Raw genomic sequence first — 27,642 nt, 5'->3', positions numbered from 1 at the left:
AAAAAAAAAAAAAAAAGAAAAAGGGGTTGATCACTTACCCAGTATGGGCAAAAAAATATTGAGCAAAAACCTGTGGAATGAAAAACAAAAAAAAAAGGACTATAGCAAGTATATGACTGATCTGGGCATATATAGAAATATGCTCACCTTTCAAAGCAGGGAACTCGGGCTGGTAGGTCAGATGCAAATCTGAAACTAGTCTACGCGTTTTAACCTTCAAATGAGGCCTTTCTCAAGACTATACCAGCTGGATAGTTCCATAAAAACGTAAAGACTTAATCAGCCTATGGCGTGTATGGAGCACGGTTCAAACATTGCGCCAAAGGAGTACATTGGTGTAAAGAAGCTTTAGGGAGGAACATTTCTCATTCTCCTGTTGCCATTTTGGAAATGGGCAGAAGAGAACTATTTGCTCTTAGCGTACTTTAAATGCTATTTCTATGGAGACTAATAGAAAGGAGTATCTTATTAGCTTTCATTAAATTTAACAGTCCGAGTTTAATTCCAGCTTAGGGAGAGTGAGCATGAGTAAATACAAAAAGACAAGAATTTTTCTGCAGAGTATGTGTTGCCCAGATTCAGCTTTTAAATGAACTTATATACACTGAAATGTTTCAAAATCTCGTAAAATTCTATAATTATGTGAAATGTTATGTCTGAAATATGCATTGCACCAGCAGCTATTGTGTTAAATCACAATAAAGAATAGAGATGTGCAAAACAAAAAATAATAATAAATAAATAATAAATAAATATATATATATATATATATATATATATATATATATATATATATATTAACCCCTTAGTGACCAGAGCACTTTTCCATTTTCTGTCCGTTTGGGACCAAGGCTATTTTTACATTTCTGCGGTGTTTGTGTTTAGCTGAAATTTTCCTCTTAATCATTTACTGTACCCACACATATTATATACCGTTTTTCTCGCCATTAAATGGACTTTCCAAAAATACCATTATTTTCATCATATCTTATCATTTACTATAAAAAAAAATATAAAATATGAGGAAAAATGGAAAAAACACACTTTTTCTAACTTTGGACCCCAAAATCTGTTACACATCTACAACCACCAAAAAACACCCATGCTAAATAGTTTCTAAATTTTGTCCTGAGTTTAGAAATACCCAATGTTTACATCTTCTTTGCTTTTTTTGTAACTTATAGGGCCATAAATACAAGTAGCACTTTGCTATTTTCAAACCATTTTTTTTTTTCAAAATTAGCGCTAGTTACATTGGGACACTGATATCTTTCAGGAATCCCTGAATATCCATTGACATGTATATATTTTTTTTTAGAAGACATCCCAAAGTATTGATCTAGGCCCATTTTGGTATATTTCATGCCACCATTTCACCGCCAAATGCGATCAAATACAAAAAATCGTTCACTTTTTCACAAATTTTTTCACAAACTTTCAGTTTCTCACTGAAATTATTTACAAACTGCTTGTGCAATTATGGCATAAATGGTTGTAAATTCTTCTCTGGGATCCCCTTTGTTCAGAAATAGCAGACATATATGGCTTTGGCATTGCTTTTTGGTAATTAGAAGGCCACTAAATGCCACTGCGCACCACACGTGTATTATGCACAGCAGTGAAGGGGTTAATTAGGGAGCATGTAAGGAGCTTTTTGGGGTATATTTAGCTTTAGTGTAGTGTAGTAGACAACCCCAAGTATTGATCTAGGCCCATTTTGGTATATTTCATGCCACCATTTCAGCTTGTGCAATAATGGCACCAATGGTTGTAAATGCTTCTCTGGGATCCCCTTTGTTCCGAAATAGCAGACATATATGACTTTGGCGTTGCTTTTTGGTAATTAGAATGCTGCTAAATGGTGCTGCGCATCACACGTGTATTATGGCTAGCAGTGAAGGGTTTAATTAGGTAGCTTGTAGGGAGCTTGCAGGGTTAATTTTAGCTTTAATGTAGAGATCAGCCTCCCACCTGAAACATCAGACCCCCTGATCCCTCCCAAACATCTCTCTTCCCTCCCCTACCCCACAAATGTCCCCGCCATCTTAAGTACTGGCAGAAACTCTGCCAGTACTAAAATAAAAGGAAAATTTGGGCTTTTTTGTGCATTTTTTAAGCATATTTACATATGCTTCTGTGTAGGATCCCCCTTAGCCCCCAACCTCACTGATCCCCCACCAAACAGCTCTCTAACCCTCCCCCTCTGACTTAATGTGCGCCATCTTGGGTACTGGCAGCTGTCTGCCAGTACCCATTTTAGTGAAAAATATGCTTTTTTTTATAAAAAAAAAATGTCCCTTTTCTGTAGTGTAGCTTCCCCCCCCAATACCAACCCCCCACCCCTTCCAGATCCCTTAGATGCTTTTCAAAAAAAAGTTTATTTCATATTTTTTTTACACTTTACTTGTACCTTTTTTTCTGTAGTGTAGCGGTTCCCACCCACTCCCGCCCTGTGCATGCGCCTGCCTGCCACCCCCCGTGCACTTGTGCGCCCCCGTGCGCACCCCCGAAGGCTCCGCCCCTGATCCCGCCCCCTCCACCTTACAGAGCTCACCGATGGCTGCCCACCCGCCTCCCAAGTCGGCTCCCACCCACCAACGATACCGGCCATCGATGTCCGGTGCAGAGAGGGCCACAGAGTGGCTCTCTCTGCATCGGATGGCCAGAAAGTGTTATTGCAGGATGCCTCGATGTTGAGGCATCACTGCAATAACCGGAAAGCAGCTGGAAGCGAGCAGGATCACTTCCAGCTGCTTTCCAGATTGAGGACGTGCAGGGTACGTCCTTGGTCGTTAACTGACATCCTTTAGAGGACGTACCTTGCACATCCTCGGTCGTTAAGGGGTTAATAACAAAAAAAAAAATTGTGCACAGGTTTTACACTAATTTTTTTGCGGGGTTTATATTAATAGAGTTAGCTATACTGCTATAATATAATGACATCAGCAAGGGAGATAATTTTGAAACTTTTTTTATTTGCTGGTACCTACTATGTTTTTATGAGGGGTTATACTTTTTACTTTAAGTGCTAGTAAGTACTATTTATAAATACGGGAACCAAAACAAAAATATATAAATGGGATACTTTAATAAATAAATAAATGCACCTCAACTGAAAAAATAGTTTATACTATTTGATTTCTTCCCCCGTCACTATCTACTACATATTTCTGTTAAATCTGTTTGCTTTAACATCTTCCTCTTCACTAAAAAATACCACTAACTGAATTAACTGACAACAAATATTGGAATTTCTCTGCAAAATGTGGATTTTAGTTAAATGGATTATTGTTCTATGCTTTATTGAACAGTATACTAGACTGTATCTGTTGACACAATAAAAAATATATAATTTATTAATATATTTTAAAGGGACAGTCTACTTGAAAAAATGTTATTGTTTAAAAAGGTAGACAATCCCTTTATTACCAATCCCCAGTTTTTCATAACCAACACTGTGATATTAATACACTTTTTACCTATGTGATTACCTTGTATCTAAGACTTTGCAGACTCCCCCTCATCTCAGTTCTTTTGACAGACTTTTTATTGACAATTAGTGCTGACTCATAAATAATGCCATATGAGTGAGCACAATGTTATCTATGTAACACACATGAACTAGCACTGTCTAGCTCTGAAAAGCTGTCAAAATGCACTGAGATAAGAATACCAAGAGAACAAAACAAACTTGATCATAAAAGTAAATTGGAAAGTTGTTTAAAATTGCATATCCTATCTGAATCATGAAAGCTTAATTTTGATTTAACTGGCCCTTTAATTAGCAAAATGTTCACTTTCATTTAATGTACCTGATGAAGAAGAGTAGTATCATTTTACTGTCAATATTTGTCTGTAGCACAAGAATATGTTCAATAGACATGTGGGTTTCGTTTCGTTCCGAATTTGAATTTGGACGAAATTGATCGAATTCAGAGCTTCGGACTTATTCGAATATCCGAATCAAATCCTTACTGAAATCATACTAATCTAAATTAATTTGTTCCTAAATATTCTAATCGTTCGGAGTTATTCGGTTTTATTCGGATGTGCGTGGTGCAGTTGTCTGACTTTGTTTTTCTTGTTTTAAGGTATTTGAGTGGAAAGGGCTCCAAAGAATATATACACATGTATACATGTGTATATATGTGTTTATACGTGTATATATGTACGTATATACATCTGTACACATACAAACATAAGTACATCTATATACACATATATACATATGTATACATGCATAAATACACATATTTAGACATTTATAAGTATGTATATATACAACATAGCCGTTAATATTTAAATACCTTGTTGTATACCATATACCTTTTAACCCTTATAACTTTTTTTATATTTATGTGAATAATTTTTATTAGATAGTGTAACAGTTAATTTGAATGTATTTATGTTGTGTTTAATGCAACTTTAATTTTTGCCCGAAGCTTTTATGTGAGGACTTCAGTCCAGCTAACCCGTTGTGTGTAAATTTATTTTACCCTCATGCGGATGCGTTTCTTTCAACTTGTAATATGCGCACAAGTTAATGCGGGCCCAATATTTTAATATCGCACTCACTAACATTTGTGCGCCACTTGTAATCTAGCTCAATATTTTTGTGTTTATTGGCCAGCATTCAAATCACATAATATTATGGATACAGGTCAGAAATAGCATGCAAGTAAAAGCAAAAAAAAAACTGTAATAAATATTAATGTACTAACATTCCACAATCGGATCTATAATTTGCAAAGCAACAAAAGCTAAGAATATTTGAGAGGGGATCCATTAATCTGCATTGCATATGTATGTATCACAGAATGGTGGTAGAGGACCTAACCTCTTTGTATTATAGTTAAACACCTACTCATCCCAATTTATCTAGGCAGGAGAACCAGGCAATCACTTCTTCACTTGATAACAACTCTATATATATTTGTCAATCAGACAAGATGGGGTTGTTCTTAATCGCCAATATTATATAGAGGAAGTGCTTTGCCAACTAGAAGATGACCAAACTTATACCATTTTGAATGGCAAACCAGTCAGACAATTTCAAAGAGAATTAAAAATGATTATAGATGATGGATTATGGCAGGGAATAATAGATAAGGATAAGCTAATTTGAAAATCCAGTAACTCACATATTCTACCATCTGCCAAATATATTTTTTCAAGTCTTGAAAATGTGAAAGTCAGGCCTATGGTTTCAGGTAAAAAATCCTTATTTGAACCCCTCTCTGAGTGGCTGGATGCCATTCTTCAGACTTTGGTGCTCATTTTGCCTAGTTACATCAAAGAAAAACCACATACGCACTAAAGTTTGGTTGATAGTAGATGTAGTTTCTCTCTGCTCAAGTATACCTCATGATAAAGGCTTAAAAAGTATTTTTTTTTAGGAATCCACGTTAGCGCAGATGCTTCATTAGTCATATCCAAAAATTTCTTAGATAGACTTCTGGAATTTAGAAAACTTCTTGAGTCATGGGATTTTAAGAGAGATATCCTGGACGAGGAGGATAGCTGCCATTAAAATGTCCTTTCTTCTCAAACTCACCTATTTGTTCCAGTGTATCCCACTTAATTTACCCAGACCAATCCTTAATAAACTTCAGGGTATTATCTCTACTTATATTTGGTGAGGTAAGAAACTGAGAACCTCTAGACAGACCATTCAAAGAATAGTAGACAAAGGAGGCCTAGCTTCACCAAATAAAATCCTCTATTATAACGCAGCTCGACTATCCCATCTCATGAGTTGGAGTTATGCCGATGACTCTTTGCGCTGGTGCAAAGCTGAAGGCTCACTTTTACCAACAGGTCTTAACCTAACTGACTTAACAAGGATACCCGTACAATGCAGGAAGAATTTTGGGATCAATAGCCCCATAATTCTAGATATTTTGCCGTTTTGGGATCAGATCAGACATACCGATGAGATAGCTCCTCACCCATCCCCTACACAAACAGTAGCAAGCTCTATACACTGCCTTGCAAGCAAGGAACATGCAGTGCTTACCCCCTTCATGTTGAAAAAGGCCTTGAAGATTTTTGTAGTTTTTCTGTCTTCAATAGCGGTTGCTCACCAGTGTATTAGTGCCTGGTTCTAGGCATGGGCCGTATACAATAGCGTTTTAAGAAGCGTCCTATTAATGCAGTGCTGAAGTCACATTCCGTACATCTACTAAGTTTTGGACATTCTATAGTGTGGATTTATTATACATTTTTTTACAGTGCACTATCACAGTAGTGGGGCATTAGTTATGACGGAGACACAGGAGTGTTTTGTATTACATGATTTAGAGGCATCACTATACCTGTATGAAAAGGATGTGGATATCATCACTAACGATAATGAAAATACCATAGACAGTCTCTTTTTTCACATAGACAAATTACATAGAAAAGACATCAAGTTAGATCTGGACATTAAAGGATTTTTACTTTATAAAAAATACCAGCGTATCCCAAGGGGCTTGAGGATAAAAAAATTCCCCTCTTTCTTTGTGAATGATCCAGAATTTATTCTGAAGTGGAATAAGGTCCTAAATGACTGCTCTTTTGCATTGATGGACTTATTGATTGAATATAAAAAACAGCAAATATATGAACTGATAACTCTCATTAAAGCTACACAAACTGACTTACAAGCCCTCCAGGCAGATCTGGTGTTTAAGGAATATGACACAAAGTTTGAGGAAAATATGCTCAAATTTCAAAAGAACTTTGGGACTTTAAAAAAACTAAATTATCACGGTATAAAAGGGATTATAAATCTAATCGTGTCTATAGATGGACACAAATGTCACAAAGAAACTTCAATGAAAAAAAAAATCTCTTTTTCTAAAAAAAGTAGTGTTAACAAACCTGCTAAAAAAGTTACATTTGTAGAAACAGAGTACGAACAAGAAACTACTGACCCTGACTCTAAAGGTGAGGGATCAGAGTTGTTAGGGGGGCTTCAGTTTTAGATATACCAGTAGCTGAGACAGTAGTGGTTTCAAAAAACGAATTGGCTTCGGGAACAAAGCCAAAAAGAAAAAAACAAGGAGAGGTAGCAGGGGAAGAAAGGAAAAAGAGGTCCAAAAGGTACTACACGAGAACCAGTCGGACACAGGTCGGCAAATATGTTTAAAAAATGGGGTTAATTAATCACAGTATGAGTTAAATCAATATGAAAAAGAAGTTCTCAGCATAGGTCTCCACTTTTCTCCTACCACTCATTTCAACCTCTTTGATACCATTCTGGACATCAACAAATTTGTCAGGAAGCTGACTCCAAAAAAACCTTTTTTTTCAGAAACAGGTAATGTTGATGAGGAGGTTGAGGATGATGTGGACTTGAAAAGTTACTTAGGTACAAATAAAGATAAATTGGATTTTAGAGATCAATGCATGCTTAATAAACTAGTATTGTTAATCGATGGTAATAGGAGGAAGGAACCTCTACAAGACACTGACTGTCCTAATGTAAAAATTAAGAGCAGAAGTACCTTCTACCCTGTGTATACTAGATGGAAGAACATAGACATGTTCCAAAGAACTATTGAACAGAAATTGAAGTCTCTAGCTGACAGGGTAGAAACAAACTGCTAACTAGCCAATCAAACAAGTTTAAGAATAATCTTAGTGGGAACCATTTTAAAGCTCCCAAATCTTTAAAAGATAATTTAAATATAGTGATCAAAGCATTGATAAAGGTGGCAATGTTGTCGTCACTGATAGGGAGTACTATATATTTGAGGCTAGCTGGCAACTTAGAGATTCAGATGTATATCTAGAGTTGGATGCTAATCCTACAACCAAATTCAGACAGAAATTGGCAAATATTTTACATTTAGGTAAACAGTTAGGTCTTGTAACAGACTCAAAAATGGACCAATATCTTGCACAAAATCCCAATGTGTCCATTTTTTATTTTCTCCCAAAGCTGCACAAGGATGAGACTCATCCCCCAGGCAGGCCCATTATCTCGGGGTCGGTTCACTTATGGAGCCCACCTCTGAGTTGATTGATGTGTTTTTACAACCACTAGTGGGGGATCTCACTAGTTATATAAAGGACTCCACACAGGTGTTATGCTCTTTACAGGCTATACAGTGGAAATCCTCCTACATATTTGTCACAGTGGATGTTGCCTCACGGTACACCTCCATCCCTCACCATGTGGGGCTTAAAACTATCTCCAACATTCTGGATAGAATGTCCAGTTACACAGAAGATCTCAAACATTTTATTATACTTACTATGGAAATTTTGTTAACACATAATTATTTTTTGTATGAATGGTCTTACTATCTGCAGAGACGTGGAACAGCTATGGGGCAAAATTTCCCCCCTCCTATGGCAATCTCTATGGGATGGTGGGAGCTGCTCCACGTCTATGCAGATAGTAACCCTTTTCGAGATCATATTGATTATTTTGGTCGATATATCGACAACTTCTTACTGGTTTGGGATGGAGGTGAGCAGTCAGTGCTGTCTTTCTTTGATTATTTGAACTGCAATGAATACAAACTGGGTTTTGTCGGCTGTTAGGACCCTAATAGGATTGTATTTTTAGGTATTGAATTGATAATAGAGGAAGACAAAATTGTCACCAACTTCTATTGGAAACCTACTGGTGGGATACTTAATTACAGATCCTGTCACCCTAATCATGTACTTAAGGCTATTCCTAAAGGTCAATTCATTAGGACAAGACATATCTGTTCTAATGAGACTTTATATCAGAAACAAAGTCAGGACTTATATAATAGACTCAGTAACAGAGGGTATGGTGACAAATTACTTACTAACACAAGGAATATTGTAGACAAGATTCCACGAGAATCATTGCTTATTTACAAAGAGGATACTAAATGTAAAGATGCAGCTGACATCTCTGGTAAAGTCATTTTTAGTACCCCTTATAGTCTCGAATTCAGACAAATTTGTTATATTATACATGAATGCCTACCTATTTTGCAGACTGATCCAGTTTTAGAAAAGATTATTGAGGGGGGTGTAAAATTCATGTCCAGAAAAGCAATGAGTATACAAAATTATGTAGCATCCCTCATATTTGCCTAAAGTGAGATCTTACATGTGGTTACAACCAAGAGTATGTTTCTACAAATGTAGGGGTACCCATTGCAAAACTTGCAGTCATGTTACTGAAGGAGATACATTTTCTTCTCAGAATACTGGAAAAGAATACAAAATAAGATACAGTTTAACTTGCAACTCGACGCATGTAGTGTATCTCATGACATGCAAGGGCTGCAATATTCAATATTTGGGTAAAACCAAAAGACGACTGAGAGACCATGCCTTAGAGCACATAAGAGATATAGATGACCCAGATGTTTTTATATCTGTGACTACCCACTTCAAATTTGAACATATGGGGGACTCTTCTTTGGCTTTTTTTCAGACCATTGACCATGTCCCTTTTCAAAAAGAGGGGGAGATAGGGAATATGCTTTGAGTAAAAAGGAGGTTAAATTGATATTTCACATGAATACCAGATCTCCAGCTGGTCTAAATATAGACACAGATGTCAATTTATTTGTATAAATCAACAGTAAGAAAACTTCTTTATTGTCCTTGGTATTAACTGTTAGTTATGCCTGTATTGCAATAATATGTATAGTAATATTGTGTATATTTCCCATTAGAACTATTCTTAACTAATTTGGGATGTAAAAAGTTTCAGGCTATATACATATTATTTTTCATGTTTTTGTGTATGCAATTTGGTGGCCTGTACTAGGAACAAGCACAGCTCATTGTTGTAGTTATTTTTTAGTTTATAACAATTTTTTTTTTTAAACCTTTATTTTTTGAGGTATACATTACAAAGTTACATGTTAAAGAAAAACAAGCAAGAATTCGCCATACAGAACAATCAATCTTGATTAGCTTATTACTACATGATTACTTATTATTACATGATTCACATATTATTAACATGAAGAAAAAAAAAGAAAAAAAGAACAAACTCATATTCTAATTATATCTATCGTTCCTCATAGAGCTTTTCTTTCTCAGCTACTTATTGTATGAGCATTATCAACCAGTTACAGCTAAAACGGAGGGGAAAGGGAGGAGAAAGGAAAAAAAACCAAAAAAAAAAAAACCCCCATGGCCTTGTTACCACCGGTTCAATAAACATATCTCGGAATGTCTAAAAGGGTAAATTAGGTAATCTATTTCCTCTGAGGGAAAAATTCTGATAAATGTGGCCCATTTTTTAAAAAAGAGAGTTATTTCTTTTTCGGACGTTGCATTTGTGTCGATCTGTTCAATGATGCATTGCTTTTTCATATAATTTTTAACTTCTAAAATGCTGGGTACCGAAGTGTCTTGCCATTTATTAAAGATTAAATTCCTGGCTGCCAAGATTGTCATGTTCAGCGGTTTTTTAAATTCAGGAGATAAGGAGGACTCTATCAAAAAGACCACCTCTGCCTAAGATAGAGAGAGAATAGGAATCTTCAAAACCGGGAGACTTCCAGGAAGAGGCGGAGCAAGCAGGACACTTGCAACTTCGCGCTTCTCCCCTAAGCTCAAACATCAGCTTGTCAGGCGCAGTGATCCTTGGCCGCTACACGCAGGCGGCCCAGATAGTGAGCGGATTGCAGGAGCAGTCAGCGCCTGGAAGTCGGCCATAAGTGAGGCTTCTGAGACTGGAGCAACTTCATTGTTTTTTTTTTTACATGGAGGAACATAGTGCCTAAGTTATCAAGCAGGCAGAAGAGCCTTAACAGCAGTGTGCAGACTGCAGAGGCAGCAGCCGGCCGGGATCGAGGAAAACAGTACGCTGCAAGTGTTGGCAGGGGTCGGATCCTGGAGCAGCGCTGTGGGCCTTTGTCAAAGTGCCATCAAGTTCCCCCCCTGGACGATACTGATCTGTGGTGTTGCAAGGAGGTATGCCTGCCCCCGCAAGGTGAGTGGGGTAGTTAACGGAGGTCCCTCTTGCAGCGGATACATAACGGATACACAGCGGCCATTAAGGTACTGTTTAAAATTATTAAAATTGAGTTTGTTTGGACTTCCTGTGTCCCTTCTGATTTTCATAATAAAAAGAAGTAGGATCTGAGAAGTCACATTCCTCTGTAGAGCCAATTGTGCTGGAAACCCATTGCCAGGGGGGCCTAATTTGAAAAGGAAGAGGGGGAGAGAGAAAAGAAAGAAGAAAAGGGGGACTTTTTTTATTTACTTGTTTTTTCTGTTTTTCCCTTCTTTCGATTCTTCTACCCTGGTTATTCCTGTTACTGTGGTTGACATGTATCATCCCCACTGTCGATAAGGACGTTGAAACCGAAAATTGTTATATTGAAATATAATAACACTGAGTCACTGATTAGTTTAAATGCATAATGGTATATATATAAGTGTTAGCAGATAACAACATATATGAGAGCTAGATATTTATGCAATATGTCTGATTACTACTTTCTGTAAACATTACTGGGTCATTCCTTGTGTAAAGCAAAGCCTGAATAGTGCTAGATGGTTTCTGTTTGGACTAAATGGGGAAGCTTTTAATTTGCTAAGGTTTACTTAGGTTGAAATACAGAGAGACCTACCGGGGAAGCACTCAATTTGTTTAAGTTTATTTAGGTTGAAACACAGAGAGACCTACCTGTATAGTATTCTCATTAAAGCATCAGAGCTTAAGGGATAAAACCCTAGAGAGGTGGAATTGGTAGCAATAAGGGCTGTAGTGCTCCAGACTGTGTAAATATATATATATATACATATACTGGCTGGTAGAAATGATTGTATAAGCGCTACAACCTAGAAATATTTTAAGGAATTTTTGGTAAATCCGGCTGCCTAAACTATAGCTAGAATATATACAGCTAGGGGTTAGTTTAAGATTACACCACTGTTTATTTGGGTCTAAGTCTTGGAGATAGGCCGTAATCACCCAAATTTCACTTAGTTCCACTTAATTCACTAAAGGTATATACACAAGAGATGAATAAACTTTAATTATATTTGTAAAGTGTATGCTCTACTAAATACAGAGCCATATTTTCGCTGCACTTTTTTTTTTGCACATTCTCACATTATTATTTTTTTAAAGTTTTGTTTGTTATAACACTGGTTTGCACTTGCTCCCTCAAAATGGATAATACATCCTGATGGATAAATATATAGCAGCTTCTAAAGGGAGCTCTCCAGCTATGCCGCCGAGACATAGAGAAAAGAAGAATAACCCTAAAAATACAGAGTTAGGTGCCGACACATTGCAAGTAGATACTGAGACTCAGCTACCCACAAACAATACAGCCGAGATAGTAGCTCAAATATCTAGAGTGTTTACGCTACAGTTAGATGCCCTAAAAGTGGAGGTTAAACATGATATCAACTCCTTATTGACCGAAGTTAGGCAGTTCACTGCGAGAATAGAAGAGGTAGAAAATAGGGTCTCAGACTTAGAAGACAGAATGACCCAGATGGAGCAGACTAACTCAAGATTGCAAGTTAACGCAGATACTATGCAGAAAAAGGTAGAAGACTTAGAAGACAGGGCACGACGCAATAATATTAGAATTATTGGGGTCCCCGAGAACGCTGATTTTAAAGATTTGGTTCACTTTATCACTAATACACTTCCTAAAGCTTTGAACATGTACTCAGAATCCCAACCCCTACAAATTGAAAGAATACATAGAATGGGGATAAGTCACAGGAACCCAGACGTCACGCTACAACCGAGGCCTATAATTGTTAAGTTTTTAAAATTTACAGATAAAGTTAATATGATGAGGAATTATAGGAAAACATTCCCAGTTGTGATAGAACAAAATAAAATAATGTTATTCAAGATTTCTCTGCAGAGACTTCGGCCAAAAGAAGATTAATGTCACCCTTTTGTTCAAAGCTGATCAAAGCAAATTTTAATGTCAGATTAGTATACCCGGCCAAGTTAATTATATTAACAGATGAGGAACCTAAGATTCTTGAAACCCCCCAGGAAGCGAGAGCATTTTGCAGAGACAAAAGGATAGATTAATAAAGTATAAACTGAGCATAAGTGGATGCCATAATGCATAGCTTATGTTACATTTTCTGCCTTATAAGAGGAGGGTAGTTAAGTACGTGACAGGAATTTTCCCTAGTGGGGTCCGGTGTAATAATTTACTGCTGAAGCAGCATTTTAGTATTTATAAGACAAAAATAGGTACAAGGGGAGATAGACTAAGGAAGCATAGACTAAATATAAGGGGAACTGGAGGGCTACAGTTTATTTTCCTGCGGAGGTGTTATATAAGGAGGGCAGTTAATTATACAAGTGGAAGTCTCCCTAGACAGACTTTATTTGAACAACGGTTGTTGATGTTTTATTTTTTTATGTATAGGAGGTTCTATCCTATTGGTTATATGAAGGTAATGTCCCTCAACCTATATGGGGATGGGGAGGGGGGGGAAGGGAGTGTTTATAAAAATATATATATATATATATTTTTTTTTCCTCTCTCTCGCTACTCTTCCTAGGTAAAGCTACTATGCAATAATGAGTATTAATTTAACTAATTTAGCTCAATTGGAGTAAATGAGTGAGAATTTAAAAATAGCCTCATGGAATGTGGGCGGAATATCATCCCCAATAAAACGAAAATCGATTATTAAACTACTAGGAACATACAAACCGCATATAGTGATGTTACAAGAGACACACCTGTCTGAGAAAGAAGCTAGCAAATTAAAGATTAGATGGGTAGTTGAGGTAATCTCGTCTGACTATGATAACAGGAAAAATGGAGTAGCAATATTAATAAATAAGTTACTACCATATAAAATAACTAAAAAAATAATAGATCCGTCAGGTAGATTCTTGATTGTCCATATTGAAATCGATAGAAAATTGTTTATTTTATGTAACCTATATGGGCCGAACAAGGTAGACCGGCAATTTTGGGATACACTAGCAGGGAAACTAATGGCTTATAGAGACCAAGATCTGATTATAGGGGGGGGGGGATTTCAATTTGGTCTTCTCTCCTAATCTAGATATGTTAAATAGTAAATGTAGGGTTAGAAGAGATAGAGAAACACAAATTTTACATACATTTTGCCATAAAACGGGAACAAAAGATATTTGGAGGCTTCAAAATCCAGATAACAGAACCTTTACGTGTATCTCCAAATCTCATCAGACGTTCTCGAGGATTGATATGTTCCTAATAGCTGATATAATGACGGGAAAGAAAGTAAGGGCAGAAATAGGTGATATAAAAATATCAGACCACGCTGTAATTTTATTAGATTTAGAATTAAAAACTTTTCAAAAACAAGCTAACAATGATGTATTTTTTCCCAAATATTTAGCAAAAATAAATTGGCTGAATTGGCTGAAAAGCAGATGGCAAGAATATGCATTGCATAATAGGTCATATGAAAATAAGTCAGAAATATTCTGGGAATGTGGTAAAGCGGTATTAAGAGGAGAGGTAAAGGCATATCTTTGTAAAATCAAGAAAAAAAATAAACAACAGGAGGAACAGCTCTCCAATGCAGTAAGGAATAGTTTTAACGCATATATAGCCCAGCCAAGGAGAGTGCTCTGGGAGAAATATATAAATCTAAAGACCCAGAGAGACCTACTCCAAAAGCAAAATACGATACAGGAAGAAATGCGCATAAAATCACTATACAGTGGCTTTAGGGGAAGGTCAGCTAAATATTTAGCTTCTATAACCAAAAGCAGAGCTAAAAACAATATAGGGGCAATTAAACAAGGATCACTCAGAACCACTACAAATAAAGAGATACAGAAGATCTTTGTAGAATTCTTTAAGAATTTATATACAGCAGGGACAATTAATCCAGAGGTTAAAAATAAATTCTGGGAGAAAGTAAAATTACCTAAATTATCACAGGACACAATGGAAAACATTAATACCCCAATTTCATTAATTGAAATTGAACAAGGGATAAAAAATCTTAAAGGCAATAAAGCACCAGGGCCTGACAGACTACCGGCAGAATTCTATCAAATACTAGTAGAAGAAATAACCCCAGTCTTATATAATGTATATAATAGCTATTTTTTTATATCAGAAACAATGTTCTTCCGGCTTTGCCGCGTCCAACATTTCACTTATCCTTAAAAAAGATAAAGATCCAGAAAATCCAGCATCTTATCGCCCAATTTCATTACTGAACATAGATTATAAACTATTGACTTCTATAATTGCTAATCGTTTAAAACCATTTATATCAGATATTATCCACGATAATCAAACAGGTTTTATGCCCGGGAGAAATCCAGTTAAAAACATCCGGAAAACAATGTTGATAATAGAATATATGCAAAATAAAATCAAGAATGGTACAGGAGGTGGGGTGTTGGATGCGGCAATCTTAGCTGTTGATGCTGAGAAAGCCTTTGACTACATTAGCTGGGATCATTTATTCACAACACTAGAGAAATTCGGATTTAAAGACAATATTATAAATTTAATAAAAATCTTATACAAGAATCCAATGTCAGCGGTAGTAGTTAATGGATTAACGTCTGAAAAGTTCAGGCTACAAAGAGGGACTCAACAGGGTTGCCCCCTATCCCCCTTGCTATTTAACTTATCGATCGAACCTTTTGCAATTTGTTTAAGAGATTGCCTCTCAGGAATCCATATTGGTGATCAAAAAATGGTACTCTCTCTCTATGCAGATGACCTATTAGTATACTTAAGTAATATTGAAAAAACATTACCAATATTACTGGAAGAAACGCAGATATTTAGCGAGATATCAGGTTATACGATTAACTATGGGAAATCAGAGTTTTTATGGCTAAAGAAGCCCCCGAATCTTAAAGGGCCATTACCCTTTAAAGGAAAAGCACAGATTAAGTATTTAGGTATTATGCTGTCTAATCATATGACGGAGTGCTACGAATTAAACTACACTAGAGTATTTAGGGAATGTCAAAGAAAATTATTAATGTGGTCCAATCTCCCTATCCCTATAACAGCCAGAATAATGTTAATCAAATCTGTTTTATTTCCCAAAATTTTATACTTGTGTCAGAATATTCCTATATTATTATATAAAAAGGACATTAGAGATTTTAATAAACAATGTACACAATTTATATGGGCCGGGAAAAGGCCACGGATTGGACTAGACAAATTACAACTTAATAAACTAGCGGCAGGTCTGGATTTCCCGAACTTAGAGATTTATAATTTAGTCACCACACTTAAATATGCAATGGACTGGGTAACGTCCCAAGATCATGTGACAATCGGCAGTATAGAAAACTATATGGCTGAACCATTTAGGTTGGGTACACTTTTACACTGCCCTATAAATAGAATACTGAAGAGAATTGCAAAAATGACAATTTTTATTAACACTATAAAGGCGTGGCAACAGGTTTGTCTTAGAGTACAGGTTAACCCATTTTGTACAAATTTGCTCAGCATTGGTGGTAATCCAGAATTCCATCCGGGTCTGTCACAAGTAGTATTTCATCGGTGGAAAAGGAAAGGTTTAATGTTTATTAGACAATTACTGTCAGAAGACTTGACAGTTAATTCATTCATAAACCTAGCTAGAATCTATGACCTGCCGAAAAAAGATTTCTTCGCTTTCCTACAAATACGCCACTTCATTAATAGTTTACAAACTAAATATAACCCCAATTGGTCTATGGGGATTTTAGATAATGTCATTAAGCTGTATGAAAATGGCAAGATATCAATTTCAATAATTTACAAAGCGATTAATTAATTTAACAATGAAGAGAATTTGCAGGTGATAAAAGAGAAATGGCATAGCGAGTTCCCAAATCTAACGACAAAAGAAATTGGTCAATCCCTGAAGTTGGGTTCCAACTAATTGGAGAGAATCACACTTGAAGTTGATCAGGAAAGTCTATATAACTAATAGAAACTTATCTAGATGGTACGGGACTACATTAATTTGCCCGAAGTGTAGTGCAGAGGAAGCAGATATTACTCACTATTTTTGGAGTTGCCCTAAAGTAAACCAACTATGGAGGCAAATTAATTATTGGATCAAGAGGAAGCTCGATATAGAATTTGAGATTCAAATCTTTCATGTTTTTTTTCTAGTAAAATACTCAGATAAAGTTAAAGAGAATGATTTAATTAATACTATAATTTTTATAACTAGAAATCTAATTCTGAAGGACTGGAAAGGGGCGAAAGCCCCCAAATTGGTGGCATGTAAAAATGGAGTAGTTAAACAGTGCATGTTAGAACAATATGATTCACGAGAGCCATCTAGCCCGCTAGAAGAAGTTTTTTTAAAAAGTGGAAAAAGTTAATTCTATCGCTACCTTCGAATATACAAATCCAACTGACAGCCCTTTTTAGGAATACAGAATATGTTATGATTAATATTATAACAGGACTATTCCCTCAAAGCTGGGGTGGATTGTAAAAGAATTAGAGAGAGAGAGAGAGAGAGAGAGAGAGAGAGAGAGGAAAGGGAAGCAGAGTGTTTTTTTTTTCCCCCTCCCCCTCTCCGAGATGGTAGTAAGGGCGAGAGGATAATTCATGACTATTATATTTGGGTCTTTTTTCTTTTTTTTTTTTTCTGTATATGCTAAACATTAGAAGAAGGTTATGTCTAAGACACTAGATGATAAGTTTATTGGTGTCCTTGGTTAGGAAAATTATGTTAACCTTCGATATAAGAGTTAAATCTTGTACTACTTAGAGTGTAACTATATATGGTACTATAAGAAGATTATTTGTAAATGTGAATAATGAAGAATGTATTTTTATTTCTGTAATTTTGGAAATTGGTATCAATAAAGCATTTAAAAAGCAAAAAAAAAAAAAAAAGGAATCTTCAAAACCTTAATAAGCCAAAATTATGTCTTGCGCCAAAACTGCTTTATCCGAAGATAGGCCCATATCATATGGATTAAATCCGCTGCCAGGTAGGCACATTTTGGACAAGTATTAAAGTTAAAATTGTGCCATTTAAACCCTTTCAGTGGAGTGTAATAAGACCTATAGAGTAGCTTAATATGTAACTCTCTCCAATTTGCAGATAAAGTCATTTGAGTTATTGTAGCTATAGAATTTTCTACTTGGTCTACCCTGATTTCTAGTTCGGGGGACAAAAGGTTCCACTTTTGTGTTATGTAGTGCAAGTTTGATTCACCATTTTGGGAAATAATCAAATCATACCAAGTTGAAATGGAACATAAATCATTTTTAAACAAAATAGGCCATTTATCTAACTTCCCCCATGACCAGGTCCAGCCAAATTTCCCAATAAGTGAGAAGAGATAATGCCTGGCCTGAAGATACGCAAAGAAGTCCTTATTACTTAGATTGAATTCTTCTCTTAATCTCTCAAAAGTTTTTATTGACTGGGTCTCTTGATCTATAAACTGAGTAAGAAAATTCAAACCTAACTCGTGCCAATTTTGAAATACTTGAGACTGAGTGCCTCCTTGAAATTCTGGGTTACCACATAACCCTTGGAATTTGGGAATGGAGAGGTCTATGACCAATTTGTTCCCCAGCTTTTTCCAAGCCTGTACTTAGACGTTTCACTTCTTTCGGGATCAAGTGAGTCAGGCAATGGATTAATGCTAAAGGATTATATGGATACAGTATATTTGCCTCGAGACTGTTATTCATAAAATAGTCCTTTTTCAGAATCCAGTCTATTATGATACGTGAGAGAAACACCAAACTATAGTTGCTAAGATCAGGAAGAGCCATACCCCCAAACCTTCTAGGAAGGTACAGTCTATTCATGGAAATTCGAGGTCTTTTGCATTTCCAAATGAAATACCTAAGAGCCTTGTTCAGGCTCTTCCAGTCTTTAGCTTTCAGCACGACTGGTATGTTTAGTAAAGGAAAAATAATTTTTGGAAGAAGGACCATCTTAAAGAGAGCAATGGGCCCGTTAATGAAAGTGGAACGTTTTGCCAGCTTCTCATATGTTCTTTTATTCTAGTTAGGATCGGAGGAATATTAAGATTATACCACTCTTGTGGATTTACTAATATGTAAATTCCTAAATGTCTAAAATGAGAGACCACTTCTTTGAAAGGCGTCTCAGATAGAGAGGCCTCACTTTTCCTAGCCCACATTAGTTCTGACTTGGAAGTAATCTGGGAATATTGACTCTAGTATTTGATACGTAAACTAGGACGTCGTCAGCATATAGGGCAATTTTCTGTTCAATGGATACAATTTTTATCCCCTGTAGTGTCTGTCTTATCTTAAGAGCTAATGACTCCATAGCCAGATCGAATAGAAGAGGCGATAGTGGACAACCCTGCCTAGTGCCCCTCTGAAGATAAATTAAGTTAGATTCTAATTGATTAATACTCAGTTCTGTTGAAGAATTCTTGCAAAGATTACTAATAAAGACGATAAAATTGTCTTTAAAGCCAAACCGAGACAGGGAAGTCAAAATATGCTGATGATATACTGAGTCAAATGCCTTTTCTGCGTCAAGCGCGATGATTGCTAAGTCTACTTGATCTTGTAAAGGGGGCTCTCAAGAGTTATAAATGTAATCCAGGATCAAAAAGAGTTCTCTAATTTTAGCTGCTAGGTTTCGTTTAGTTAAGAACCCTGCTTGGTCCTTATTGATAAGGATCCCAATCTCACACTGTAGCCTTTTTTCCAGAATTGACGATAGTAACTTATAATCAGAGTTGAGTAATGCAATGGGGCGATAGGATTCCTTTTTTAAGGGGTCTTTGCCCTGTTTTAAAATTAGTGATGTGGTAGATGCAGCAGAGTTTATGGGAATAGGATTACCCTCTACATAGAAATAATTAAAAAGGTTTTTTAGATGGGGAGTAATAATCAGAGCCAAGATCTTATAGAACTCATTGGGAAGTCAGTCTGGTCCAGGGATTTTATCTAGACGCAAGTCCTTAATCGCTTGAAGAATCTCTTGCTCAGATATGGGAGCATTTATTTTATTTGCTGCATCTTCATTCAAAGATGAATAATTAAGACCATTCCAAAAATGTTCTGATGCCTCCAAGTCGGAGTCCTTGAAAGAGTAAATCTCCTTATAATAAGTAGAAAAAATTTAAGTATTTCCTTCGGATCTTTGACTAGGGAGTTTTGTTCCAAAAGTGAATCAATGGCAGAACTTCCCTGTATATTTTTACAGAGCTTAGCCAGAAACTTGTCTGCCTTATCTTAGATTTCAAATCGGCTTGAGCTGAAGTATGCATTAATAGAGTATCTCTCTCTCTCTTGGCAGAGGTGTATCTTCTCCAGTTTACATTTGTAGGTTGGGATAAATATTTGTTATAGGTATTAGTTAATGCTCTCCTTGCTTCATTTTCTCTGAGACCGGCTTTACACTTTAAATAAACCATGTATGCAATGATCTTTCCCCTTATTACTGCCTTGCCTGCTTCCCAAAGTGAATTTGGGTCATTAACTGAACCTAAATTAAGAGAGAAAAATTCATTCATTCTATCATTTAGCCAATTTTTGAATTTTAAATTTTTAAACAAAAATTTAGGGAAAAAAAACCGACGTGTATTAACTAACTTAGGCCTAGATTTGGAGTTTGGCGGTAGCCGTGAAAACCAGCGTTAGAGGCTCCTAACGCTGGTTTTAGGCTACCTCGGGTATCTGGAGTCAGTCAAAAAAGGGTCTAACGCTCACTTTTCAGCCGCGACTTTTCCATACCGCAGATCCCCTTACGTCAATTGCATATCCTATCTTTTCAATGGGATTTTTCTAACTCCGGTATTTAGAGTCGTGTCTGAAGTGAGCGTTAGAAATCTAACGACAAAACTCCAGCCGCAGAAAAAAGTCAGTAGTTAAGAGCTTTCTGGGCTAACGCCGGTTCATAAAGCTCTTAACTACTGTACTCTAAAGTACACTAACACCCATAAACTACCTATGTACCCCTAAACCGAGGTCCCCCCACATCGCCGCCACTTGATTACATTTTTTAACCCCTAATCTGCCGACCGCCACCTACGTTATCCTTATGTACCCCTAATCTGCTGCCCCTAACACCGCCGACCCCTATATTATATTTATTAACCCCTAACCTGCCCCCCACAACGTCGCCGCCACCTACCTACAATAATTAACCCCTAATCTGCCGACCGCAAAGAGCCGCCACCTGCATTATAGCTATGTACCCCTAATCTGCTGCCCCTAACACCGCCGACCCCTATATTATATTTATTAACCCCTAATCTGCCCCCCTCAACGTCGCCTCCACCTGCCTACACTTATTAACCCCTAATCTGCCGAGCGGACCTGAGGGCTACTATAATAAAGTTATTAACCCCTAATCTGCCGAGCGGACCTGAGCGCTACTATAATAAAGTTATTAACCCCTAATCCGCCTCACTAACCCTATAATAAATAGTATTAACCCCTAATCTGCTCTCCCTAACATCGCCGTCACCTAACTTCAATTATTAACCCCTAATCTGCCGACTGGAGCTCACCGCTATTCTAATAAATGTATTAACCCCTAAAGCTAAGTCTAACCCTAACACTAACACCCCCCTAATTTAAATATAATTTTAATCTAACGAAATTAATTAACTCTTATTAAATAAATTATTCCTATTTAAAGCTAAATACTTACCTGTAAAATAAATCCTAATATAGCTACAATATAAATTATAATTATAATTTTAGGATTAATATTTATTTTACAGGCAACTTTGTATTTATTTTAACCAGGTACAGGTACAATAGCTATTAAATAGTTAAGAACTATTTAATAGCTAAAATAGTTAAAATAATTACAAAATTACCTGTAAAATAAATCCTAACCTAAGTTACAATTAAACCTAACACTACACTATCAATAAATAAATTAAATAAAATACCTACAAGTACCTACAATTAAACCTAACACTACACTATCAATAAATTAATTAAATACAATACCTACAAATAACTACAATGAAATAAACTAAAGTACAAAAAACTAAAAAAGAACTAAGTTACAAAAAATAAAAAAATATTTACAAACATAAGAAAAATATTACAACAATTTAAAACTAATTACACCTACTCTAAGCCCCCTAATAAAATAACAAAGCCCCCCAAAATAAAAAAATGCCCTACCCTATTCTAAATTACTAAAGTTCAAAGCTCTTTTACCTTACCAGCCCTGAACAGGGCCCTTTGCGGGGCATGCCCCAAGAAGTTCAGCTCTTTTGACTGTAAATAAAAACATACAATACCCCCCCAACATTACAACCCACCACCCACATACCCCTAATCTAACCCAAACCCCCCTTAAATAAACCTAACACTAAGCCCCTGAAGATCGTTCTACCTTATCTTCACCATACCAGGTTCACCGATCGATCCAGAAGAGCTCCTCCGATGTCCTGATTCAAGCCCAAGCGGGGGGCTGAAGAGGTCCATGATCCGGCTGAAGTCATCATCCAAGCGGGAGCTTAAGAGGTCCATGATCCGGCTGAAGTCTTCATCCAAGCGGGAGCTGAAGAGGTCCATGATCCGGATGAAGTCTTCTATCAACGGCATCTTCAATCTTCTTTCTTCGGGAGCCATCATCTTCCACCCGACGCGGAACATCCTCTTCTCCTGACGCCTACTAGCCGAATGACGGTTCCTTTAAATGACGTCATCCAAGATGGCGTCCCTCAAATTCCGATTGGCTGATAGGATTCTATCAGCCAATTGGAATTAAGGTAGGAATATTCTGATTGGCTGATGGAATCAGCCAATCAGATTGAGCTCTCATTCTATTGGCTGTTCCGATCAGCCAATAGAATGCGAGCTCAATCTGATTGGCTGATTGGATCAGCCAATCGGATTGAACTTGATTCTGATTGGCTGATTCCATCAGCCAATCAGAAAATTCCTACCTTAATTCCGATTGGCTGATAGAATCCTATCAGCCAATCGGAATTCGAGGGACGCCATCTTGGATGACGTCCCTTAAAGGAACAGTCATTCGTCGTTCAGTCGTCGGGCCGGATGGATGTTCCGCGCTGGAGGTCTTCAGGATGCTGCCGCTCCGCTCCGGATGGATGACGATAGAAGATGCCTCTTGGATGAAGACTTCAATCGGATGGAAGACCTCTTCTGCCCCGCTTGGATGAAGACTTCTACCGGATGGAGGACCTCTTCTTGCTCCGCTTGGATGAAGAATTTGGCTTGGCTGGGTGAAGACGACTCAAGGTAGGGAGATCTTCAGGGGCTTAGTGTTAGGTTTATTTAAGGGGGGTTTGGGTTAGATTAGGGGTATGTGGGTGGTGGGTTGTAATGTTGGGGGGGTTATTGTATGTTTTATTTTACAGGCAAAAGAGCTGAACTTCTTGGGGCATGCCCCGCAAAGGGCCCTGTTCAGGGCTGGTAAGGTAAAAGAGCTTTGAACTTTAGTAATTTAGAATAGGGTAGGGCATTTTTTTATTTTGGGGGGCTTTGTTATCTTATTAGGGGGCTTAGAGGAGGTGTAATTAGTTTAAAATTGTTGTAATATATTTCTAATGTTTGTAAATATTTTTTATTTTTTGTAATTTAGTTCTTTTTTATTTTTTGTACTTTAGTTAGTTTATTTCATTGTATTTATTTGTAGGAATTGTATTTAATTTATTTATTGATAGTGTAGTGTTATGTTTAATTGTAGATAATTATAGGTATTTTATTTAATTAATTTATTGATAGTGTAGTGTTAGGTTTAATTGTAACTTAGGTTAGGATTTATTTTACAGGTAAATTTGTAATTATTTTAACTATTTTAGCTATTAAATAGTTCTTAACTATTTAATAGCTATTGTACCTGGTTAAAATAAATACAAAGTTACCTGTAAAATAAATATTAATCCTAAAATAGCTCTAATATAAATATAATTTATATTGTAGCTATATTAGGATTTATTTTACAGGTAAGTATTTAGCTTTAAATAGGAATAATTTATTTAATAAGAGTTAATTAATTTCGTTAGATTAAAATTATATTTAATTTAGGGGGGTGTTAGTGTTAGGGTTAGACTTAGCTTTAGGGGTTAATACATTTATTAGAATAGCGGTGAGCTCCAGTCAGCAGATTAGGGGTTAATAATTGAAGTTAGGTGTCGGCGATGTTAGGGAGGGCAGATTAGGGGTTAATACTATTTATTATAGGGTTAGTGAGGCGGATTAGGGGTTAATAACTTTATTATAGTAGCGCTCAGGTCCGGTCAGCAGATTAGGGGTTAATAAGTGTAGGCAGGTGGAGGCGACGTTGTGGGGGGCAGATTAGGGGTTAATAAATATAATATAGGGGTCGGCGGTGTTAGGGGCAGCAGATTAGGGGTACATAAGGATAATGTAAGTAGTGGCGGTTTACGGAGCGGCAGATTAGGGGTTAAAAATAATATACAGGGGTCAGCGATAGCGGGGGCGGCAGAATAGGGGTTAATAAGTGTAAGGTTAGGGGTGTTTAGACTCGGGGTACATGTTAGAGTGTTAGGTGCAGACGTAGGAAGTGTTTCCCCATAGCAAACAATGGGGCTGCGTTAGGAGCTGAACGCGGCTTTTTTGCAGGTGTTAGGTTTTTTTTCAGCTCAAACAGCCCCATTGTCTCCTATGGGGGAATCGTGCATGAGCACGTTTTTGAGGCTGGCCGCGTCCGTAAGCAACTCTGGTATCAAGAGTTGCAGTTGTGTTAAATATGCTCTACGCTCCATTTTTGGAGCCTAACGCTGACATTATATGGACTCTCAATACCAGAGTTATTTTAAAGGTGCGGCCAGAAAAAAGCCAGCGTTAGCTACGCGGGTCCTTACCGACAAAACTCTAAATCTAGCCGTTAGTGTGCAGTGGGATATCTAGTATGATTGGGGCATGATCTGAGATAGTAATTTGTGTGATTTTGGTTGTAGCGCCAATTTTTAATACGTTATCACTGACTAGGAATAGGTCAATTCTAGAAAGAGAGTTAGCAATCCTGGCTTTACATGTAAACCCTCTTTGAGCTGGATGTTGGATCCTCCAAATATCTTTAAGAGCTAGATTCCTGTACAAAGCGTTGAACATTTTAGCTTCTGTATTATCTCTCTTAGGCCTAGATTTGGAGTTCGGCGGTAGAAGGGCTGTTAACGCTCCGCTGGCTTTTTTCTGGCCGCACCATAAATTTTACTCTGGTATCGAGAGTTCAAACAAATGCTGCGTTAGGCTCCAAAAAAGGAGCGTAGAGCATTTTTACCGCAAATGCAACTCTCGATACCAGAGTTGCTTACGGACGCGGCCAGCCTCAAAAACGTGCTCGTGCACGATATCCCCATAGGAAACAATGGGGCTGTTTGAGCTGAAAAAAAACCTAACACCTGCAAAAAAGCAGCGTTCAGCTCCTAACGCAGCCCCATTGTTTCCTATGGGGAAACACTTCCTACGTCTGCACCTAACACTCTAACATGTACCCCGAGTCTAAACACCCCTAACCTTATACTTATTAACCCCTAATCTGCCACCCCCCGCTATCGCTGACCCCTGCATATTATTTTTAAACCCCCCTAATCTGCCGCTCCGTAAACCGCCGTCAACCTACGTTATCCCTATGTACCCCTAATCTGCTGCCCTAAAATCGCCGACCCCCCTACATTATATTTATTAACCCCCTAATCTGCCCCCCACAACGTCGCCGACACCTGCCTACACTTATTAACCCCTAATCTGCCGAGCGGACCTGAGCGCTACTATAATAAAGTTATTAACCCCCTAATCCGCCTCACTAACCCTATCATAAATAGTATTAACCCCTAATCTGCCCCTCCCTAACATCGCCGACACCTAACTTCAATTATTAACCCCTAATCTGACGACCGGAGCTCACCGCTACTATAATAAATGGATTAACCCCTAAAGCTAAGTCAACCCTAACACTAACACCCCCCTAAGTTAAATATAATTTAAATCTAACGAAATAAATTAACTCTTATTAAATAATTTATTCCTATTTAAAGCTAAATACTTACCTGTAAAATACATCCTAATATAGCTACAATATAAATTATAATTATAATTATAGCTTATTTTAGGATTTATATTTATTTTAAGGCAACTTGGTAATTATTTTAACCAGGTACAATAGCTATTTAATAGTTACCTAGTTAAAAATAATAACAAATTTACCTGTAAAATAAATCCTAACCTAAGATATAATTAAACCTAACACTACCCTATCAATAAATTAATTAAATAAACTACCTACAATTACCTACAATTAACCTAACACTACACTATCAATAAATTAATTAAACACAATTGCTACAAATAAATACAATTACATAAACTAGCTAAAGTACAAAAAATAAAAAAGAACTAAGTTACAAAAAATAAAAAAATATTTACAAACATAAGAAAAATATTACAACAATTTTAAACTAATTACACCTACTCTAAGCCCCCTAATAAAATAACAAAGCCCCCAAAATAAAAAATTCCCTACCCTATTCTAAATTAAAAAAGGTAAAAGCTCTTTTACCTTACCAGCCCTGAACAGGGCCCTTTGCGGGCATGCCCCAAGAATTTCAGCTCTTTTGCCTGTAAAAAAAAAACCATACAATACCCCCCCCCACAACATTACAACCCCACCACCCAATACCCCTAATCTAACCCCAAACCCCCCTTAAATAAACCTAACACTAAGCCCCTGAAGATCTTCCTACCTTGTCTTCACCATCCAGGTTCACCGATCCGTCCTGAAGAGCTCCTCCGATGTCCTGATCCAAGCCCAAGCGGGGGGCTGAAGAGGTCCATGATCCGGTCAAAGTCTTCATCCCAAGCGGGGCAGAAGAGGATCTTCCATCCGATTGAAGTCTTCATCCAAGCAGCATCCATCCGGAGCGAAGCGGCAGGATCCTGAAGACCTCCAGCGCGGAACATCCATCCGGCCCGACGACTGAACGACGAATGACTGTTCCTTTAAGGGACGTCATCCAAGATGGCGTCCCTCGAATTCCGATTGGCTGATAGGTTCTATCAGCCAATCGGAATTAAGGTAGGAATTTTCTGATTGGCTGATGGAATCAGCCAATCAGAATCAAGTTCAATCCGAATTGGCTGATCCAATCAGCCAATCAGATTGAGCTTGCATTCTATTGGCTGTTCCGATCAGCCAATAGAATGCAAGCTCAATCTGATTGGCTGATCGGATCAGCCAATCGGATTGAACTTGATTCTGATTGGCTGATTCCATCAGCCAATCAGAAAATTCCTACCTTAATTCGATTGGCTGATAGAATCCTATCAGCCAATCGGAATTCGAGGGACGCCCATCTTGGATGACGTCCCTTAATAGGAACAGTCATTCGTCGTTCAGTCGTCGGGCCGGATGGATGTTCCGCGCTGGAGGTCTTCAGGATCCTGTCGCTTCGCTCCGGATGGGATGCTGCTTGGATGAAGACTTCAATCGGATGGAAGATCCTCTTCTGCCCCGCTTGGATGAAGACCTTTGACCGGATCATGGACCTCTTCAGCCCCCCGCTTGGGGCTTGGATCAGGACATCGGAGGAGCTCTTCAGGACGGATCAGTGAACCTGGATGGTGAAGACAAGGTAGGAAGATCTTCAGGGGCTTAGTGTTAGGTTTATTTAAGGGGGGTTTGGGTTAGTTAGGGGTATGTGGGTGGTGGGTTGTAATGTTGGGGGGGGGGTATTGTATGTTTTTTTTTACAGGCAAAAGAGCTGAA

Source organism: Bombina bombina, chromosome 1 (genome assembly GCF_027579735.1).
Source record: "Bombina bombina isolate aBomBom1 chromosome 1, aBomBom1.pri, whole genome shotgun sequence".
In the NCBI taxonomy this organism is placed as follows: domain Eukaryota; kingdom Metazoa; phylum Chordata; class Amphibia; order Anura; family Bombinatoridae; genus Bombina; species Bombina bombina.
Note: the sequence above shows the minus strand (reverse complement) of the source record.